The sequence below is a fragment of the Pinus tabuliformis genome, chromosome 3_2, assembly GCF_031772625.1.
Source record: "Pinus tabuliformis cultivar Carrire ecotype Pingquan chromosome 3_2, CPIR1, whole genome shotgun sequence".
NCBI lineage: Eukaryota > Viridiplantae > Streptophyta > Pinopsida > Pinales > Pinaceae > Pinus > Pinus tabuliformis.
The window spans coordinates 774608867-774616491 of NC_142302.1; the positions used below are offsets into that span (position 1 = coordinate 774608867).

Below are 7625 nucleotides of genomic sequence, written 5' to 3' on the forward strand. Positions count from 1 at the left end.
TAACAAACTGGAGCGCAGATCCCATCGAATCAGGACTGAAGTCATTAGTAGGAGATCGATTTCTATTTTTCTGTTGTGGTCGATGTCTTCGTGGTGTTTGGTCCTTTACTTTTCACCTTCGCTTTCTGTTTGAAATCTTTAACAATTTCACAATTGTGCATATTATGCCAATTGTATTCGTTGAATGCTCTTATCTGCCTGAAAATACTCATAGAATGTCTCGATCTAATGATTCTTCATAAAACTTGGAAATGTCATGTAGTCGTAGCCTACAAATGAGTTAACTGTCCTTTGATGAAGGAAATTCTACCACCTATTTGACCGGCTATCTTTTTGAGGGTGAAGAAAACAAGCTGCTAGCACCAAGTGAAGGACTACCCTTTGGTTTTATTTCAAATCCGGCAGCATCCTCGGAAGTACTCCCTGTGTCTATGCTCTCATGGCATATGCCTTCCATGTTACCACTTGCCCAAATATGCTGCAGTTCCCACAGGCCTCTTTGATCTTAATTGTTGAACTGCCTTCATCAAGAATCTTGCTACCTGTAGAAGCAGAACTGTGTTATCTCCTTCATATGTGCACGCAGGAATATATACAGCAAACAACTCTGGAAGCCCACTACTGCACAAGTACCCATGTCCACCACAAAGCTTACGACAATCTTCAATGCCATCCGCAGTCACTGATGTCGTCAATGACTTTAACCCAGCAGTGCATGCATGTGGCTAGGCCAATGTTGAGAAATCCTTTGCTCCCAAACGTTTTGTTACATCCAAGTGTAGCCATTTCATCCATTCACTCACGAATCGGAAGGCATAAGCTGTAGCCAGCAAGGGAAAGAGCCTGACCTGAATTTCAGGACCACCAGCCTGTGAACCAAATTGTCGTCTGACAGCACTGTATCTCACAGCAATGCAAACTGCCCAGGAGAGGTAATTAAAAGCATCTGAGACAATTGTTTGTCGCACATAAACCATGGTTCCATAAAGAAGCTGCATAGGGACATCAGAATGCAGATATTTTCCTTCCCTAGTAACTTTAGAAAGCCGCATTAGCATTTGCTTGCGTGGTATCCGAACATGAACAAATCTTAGCAGCCCATTATCCATGGTATTATATGCACCATTTCCGAACTTCATACCAATATCAGCAACTGTAACTCCTGGAAGTGATTGGTGATCTTCAAGACTGCGTATTTGAACAATGAAACCATGCACACCGTAGTCCTGACCATCAGTTATGAGGCGAGCATATACAATTGCATGTGTTGATACTTTTCCTAAGCCTCCTGGCCATCACTTGGTCGAAGTCAAAGTTGGGCTATTTAAAACAAATTCATCAGTATTTGGGTCAAACTTTGCAGTTGTCTCAAGACCTTGGACATTTGGAATTATGGCCCATCTCCGTTTGCGCATAACAACCAATTATTTTCATTTTATTTGCAAGAGGAAGCCACTCCTGCTGCTGCTCTTCATTTTCCTGCCCCTTTATAGCTGGTATAAACATTCCCCAGTGAAGATCTGTATATGTAGGTTCATCAACAAAAAACCTTAGACTTGATGCTTCCTCTTCTGAAAGTCGAAGATCTACAATGAGTTTCCATGCATGTGCTGTTTTGTTCAGTGTTTTTCTAAACAATTATTTGCGACTCAATCTTGGGCGATCATCTTTGAGAAACACCTGAGGGCTCAACTTAGACCCATAAGTCCCAAACATGCCTTCAGAAAGTAAGTGCTGAAAGTTGGATAAAGCCCCCTTGAATTGGCCACTGTTAAACATGCATTTCAAGCTTTCTGGAAGTCCAGAACGATCGACAGAAGAAAGATATTTCACCAGACGCCTTTGCTCGTCTTCCTTTGAGAGCTCCATAAATGTATCAAAGTTTACAACATCCTCTAGTTCAATAGATATTAAAGGCAAATGGAAACTTTGAAGAAGTTTTTTCAGCTCTTTCATTTCCATCCATCTTTCAGATCTAGTTATATCATCACCCCATATCTGTACACGAGTGTCCCCTACCCCAGAATAAGCCTGATTTGAAACATCAAATTTACTGTATCCTTTATTGTCTATTAAAAGTGAACTTGCTTCTGACTCTTCTTCTCTTGTAGCTGAATGTGGTTGCCTAATAAATACACCACCAAGACCTGTCTCAGGAGTAATTATCTGATCCTTGCATTCATAAAGCAGTCACCTTCTGAGGAACTTGATAGGTATGACAAATCTTGCCCATGTGAAACTTACACACTTTTAGTAAGATTTTCAAGAGATGATGGCCGCTGGTGAAACATAGAAGTGCGTTTCTTTGAGGGTATGGGAGAATCCCATGCAACTGTGCTATACTTTTCAAATGCACCAGCATGCTGCATACATCCCTCTGAATATGACAATCCTGATACTGAACTTGACCTCGTACTAGCATCCTCGTATCCTCTTATTAATTAGAAGAATAATAGTATTATGCCCTTGTTGAAGCATGGTAGACACATCATGTGCTGTGACCTGCATTTGGAGATAAAACTGGCTAATTTCTGAACAAAAATGATAATTCCAAGGAATTAAATATTTCAAAATCTCATACAAGCCTCTCGTACTATGGGTAACTCCGGTCTCAACATTTATGTATCCTTGATGGCATCAAGGATATAAATATATTCCAATTCATCCTCTGAGAAGGGTATAGAAGCCTGAGGCCAATGTTGCCAGTCGAAGTGAGGATCCTCCAGAATTTCTGGGAGGCAAAGACCCCGATACATGTGTATTATCAATGGATTCTCCTCCAACTCTGGGATATCTTCTTATTCTTCACAAGAATATTCTGCATGTCTGTCAGTATTAAGTATCCTATTTTCTCATATTTCAATCCTATGTACAACAACCACTTGGGAACTATTCCAATCCTTCATGTATTAAACAGACTTGATGATTTCTTCTTCAAAACATGGTTTTGAAGAAGAATCAATCTCTCATTGACTGTCAAGACGGAGTCTAACAGACCCAAAAATCATGAAGCGACCAACATCTAACCTCTTACCAGAATAAGCCTCCTCTGGTGTCTTCATCTCAAGTATCTAATGTGGGCTACGGTTCTAAACATAAACCAATGGGTTGCATGCCTTAGCCCACAAGTGTAGCAGTAGTCCCTGATCATGAAACATTTCCCTTGTTGCCCCTACGATGCTTCTATTCTTCCTCTCGGCCACCCCATTCTGCTAAGGGTTATGGGGTGTCGTCAACTTCCATTTATTCCCTTCCATTGCACAAAATTTATTAAACACTTTTGAGACATACTCACCACCGTTATCACTCCGTAGATATTTAAATTTCTTTCCTGACTCTTTCTCCACTAATGATTTAAACTCACAAAACTTTGTGAAATTTTGATCCTTTTTCTGCATGAAAAATACCCAACATTTACAAGAATAGTCATCAATAAATATAACATAATACCCGTGTTTGGCTGTGGATGCTATCGAGAATGTTCCACACACATCTAAATGGACTAGCTCTACAATAGCCTCTACTCGACTTTCTCTATGGTGAAAGGAATACTTGGTGTATTTTCCCAAAGTACACCACTTGCATGTATCAACTTGCTCAAGCGTACAGTTGGGAAGACTGGTAGAGATCTGCTGCAATATCTTCAAAGCCCCATGATGCAAGTGGACCAATCGCCTATGCTAGAACTCGTCAATGTCTCAACTTTGCACCCTTTCTACTTTTGTGCTCAAATTAGCACAATCCTCTACCTCCAACTTATAGAGATTCTTCACCTGAATCCCTATCTTCTTTACTTGACCTGTGGCTATGTGTCGAAGGAACACCTTTCCTTTCGAGAAGATCACATCATAGCCTCTATCCTCAAGCATGGCAACGAATACCAAGTTCTTCTTCAACACAGGCACATACATAATATTATTCAAGGTGAGTGGAGCCCCATGCTCCCTCTGAAAAGTAATTGTGCTCAATCCAGTAAAATTATACTTCCCATCATCACCCATCTTGATATGCATCTGGAGATCTTTCTCCTCCAGGTCACTGAATAACTCTTTTTCGCTAGTCATGCGGAATGAAGCTCGACTATCTAAGTACCATACACTTCCCATCATTGATGACACCATGCATGCAATGAGAGAAAATTCCAATTCGAATGAGGCCAAAGCCTCACCTGCCACTCCTCCTAAGGACTTCTTCTTGGACTTCTTGAGTTGACAATTTGTAGCAAAATGGCCCAGCTCATGACAAGGAAAGAAATTAACTTTCATCATGTCTTTATTATTACCTCCATGATAAGAATCCGATTTGGAATGGGAATCTTTCCCTTTCCCCTTCTTTGCCTTAATCACTAAGGCATAGTTCTCTTCATCATCAGTCTTTGATGAAGAGCCATCCCTGGTGTTCCTCCTGATCTCCTCCTGCATCAAATATGACCACAGTCATTCCTAGTCTAGTAGCTTCTCCCGACCATTGACAGAGTCCTGATAACTATGTCAACTCTTTAGGAGTCCTAGAAGAGCAAGACTCACCATATCATCCTCGGTAGCCGTGATTCCAACACTTCCAAGTTCATCACGACATTGAGTGAACTTGGTCAAGTGTTTTGGAATAGTCTCGCCTTTCTCCATTTTGATTTTTCAAAGTTTGTCCTTCAGTGCCAATTTCCGTTGGTCACTTCTATTTTGATACAATTCTGTCAATGTTTTCCACGTATCATATGGAGTTTCCTTGCCATGGAGACTCAAGACAATGTGGTCTTGAACTCCCTCAAGGATTATTTGCCTAGCCTTCGCCACACACTTCTTCCATTCGGCCAAATTCTTTACATCCGATGTTGTTACTTAGGAATTTCTTGATAAACGATTTCCTTCAAGCCATCATCCTCTAGCACTACCTCCATTCTATCCCTCTAGGCTATAAAATTCGAGTTTCCTTCCAAGGCATACTCGAGCCGCAAACGTAGAATGCCCTCTGTCGATCCTAAAGCATGTATTGCAAATTTGAATTTCACCTGTAACCTAAAACTCAAAACTTCAAAATCTCTTCTAGTATATTGTTCTTTGCTTCGATACCATGTAGAAAATCTATACAAATCTAGCTCTGATACCATGTAGAAAATCCTGTAGATTCACAAGCTCATGCAACTTACTAAAGCACAGGATAAGAATCTACTTCTAGTTTCAACCAGCGGAAGCCAATAGATCGATGAAAACAATATGAACAACAAGAAGATAAACCAATGGCACATAACAAAAGATGTATTTGGGGAAATCCACTGGTTCAAACCCCGCTATTTGTAATGCATATATCAGAAATATGAGTGAAGATACAAAGCGTGTTCTCACTAGAAAAATTCCGCACAAGTATGCACAACTCTCTCATCTCACAAGCTAGCTCTTGGCCAACACTTAGCCAATTATGTAGCTCTCCAAGCCTCTAATCTGTTCCGTACTTCCTAGGATGAATAGCCCATATTTAAAGGGAATTCATGCTTCCAAAACTGCACAATCCAAACATAGGATCACTCTTTGATGCATGCATGATATTTACACTCCAGTAAATAATACTACTAATAGTACAATGTCCATGCAGTCTAGTGTCAATTGGGTCTTTCTTTGAATTGACATGCATGAGTTTCTCATGAGGGAATCTTCAATTAACTGGAGTAGCACTAGTGGATCCATTAGTGCACCAACTGACTGTTAGTCCTCTATTAGTTTCTCAAACAATTTGGAACTAATTTAATTGAACTTAACTCAGTAAACTGAGTGATCTAATTTCCAACTCAATTTAAACTCATATTGGACCCCTAAAACTTAGGGAGAACATACACATGACTCCCAAAAGACTTCCAACTCGAAATTACTAAGTTAATTAAACTTAATTAACTATTTACAAGTTTCTATGAGAATATAATTTGATTTTAATTCTCAGTTTAATTCAAGGACAAATTAAACTAGAATTTCTTGTTTCTATTTCTCAACAATCTACCCAAGCAACCGACCAGCCACGGTAAACATGCGACGAGAAGCCACTATGATATGATTCAACCTCCTAAGTCATGTTAAGGAAGTGGAATTGATGAAAACACACAATAAAAACATTCAACATCAGCTTCAGGACCCTCAAGAACCAATCCAACGCTTTAGAAAACTTTCCCTTGGGTCCTATTGACGGTATTGGACCCACCAACAAAGGGGATCTCCCGATATGAAGTCCTAACTAGACCTCAAACCCTTTGGTGTAAGGGTCCCATCCGGTTTGATGGTCTGGTTACCATTTACTTAGATATCTGCTTTGGCTCTCACTGTCAACACGTGAGAGTGTTACACTAGTATCTCCAAACAACAAGGTATGTGTGCCTGGTGAGTGCGTAATGTAACTGTGTGAAGGTTATCTTACTACAAAGGGGGAGAGTAAAGTGAACCTATAAGTGAGAGGTAGTAGTGCCACCCAGGAAGAGAAACATGTGAACTAGAAAGGCCTGTCCTGCACCTAGCGAAATAGTCCACAGTGGATGCAGTAGTCATTAAAATCGAGGTGAAGGGGACAACACATACACAACCTAGTGGAGTAGTCCACACTGATGTGACAGTCGTTATCACCAAAAAACAAAGATGGCCTATTGAGTATCCCATGGAGTAGTCCATAACGATGTGACAACAATGATAGCCAATACAAAAAGGTGGTCTATCTAGTATCCCGTGGAGTAGTCCACATGAATGAGATAACGATGATAAGAAATACAACACATCTTCAAAAATTGAAGTACTAAAGCAACCAAAGTAGTTCAACTATCTTAGTATAGGTTAGGAAAATATGCATTACAAATGTTTAAAGAGTAGTCTTACAAACATCTACAAACATGCGTGAAAACATGATGGCCTTAATAGGCTTCTGAATTAAGCAAAAGTCCCAAGACACATATGTACACTATACATCACTAGTCCTGGTAGTGGGACATTGGATCCACTCCTCGCTCCTCAAAGAATAGACTATAAAATCTCAAGGCTATGTGGGAGGAGCCAAGGCGAAAAGTCCTTGCTCCTACAATGGGAGGGGTATATATGGCCAATGGTGATGCTTGACCCTTGTGACTCTTGGACTACCCTCGTGACTATTCAAATTTCCATGACTCTTTGACTTCTTGTGTGTGTCCATTGGACTTCACTTTACATTACATTTCGTTACAACATATATGGTCCATAATGGTGATGTTGCCAAGGAAACTCATGACACAACTTGACATGACACTGTTGACATGTACAGGCTGACTGTGGTGTCCATGTCAAGTTGCTACGCTGTTGAGTGATGGATGTACTCTTGGTGTGATTTGTCTTATCCTCCGCATGGCATAGAGCTACAGGGTCTTTGATGGTATTTGTATTGCTTGATGGTTCAATGCATGTGTTGCTTTTTCTTGTTGCTTGATATGCTTGGTACACTCGTCCAGTTGCAAGCAAGTATTCTAGCATGTATGCTCTTTATTCATCTCGTTCGTTGTCTTTCCATGATCTATCAGTGTACATGTTCCTACAATTCACTCATGATGGGACGACATCAAATCCAAAACCTCCTAGTCTAGCATGATGCATTGTTCTCGTGTTCTAGGTGACAGGGAGGGAGGA

At 40.4% G+C, this 7625-nt stretch overlaps 1 pseudogene; it reads right to left on the reverse strand.

Annotated features, from left to right (window-relative positions):
* Positions 1–458: 458 nt before the first annotated feature.
* LOC149182919 (peroxisomal acyl-coenzyme A oxidase 1 pseudogene) lies at positions 459–2422 on the reverse strand (annotated as a pseudogene).
* Between the last annotated feature and the right edge of the window lie 5203 nt (positions 2423–7625).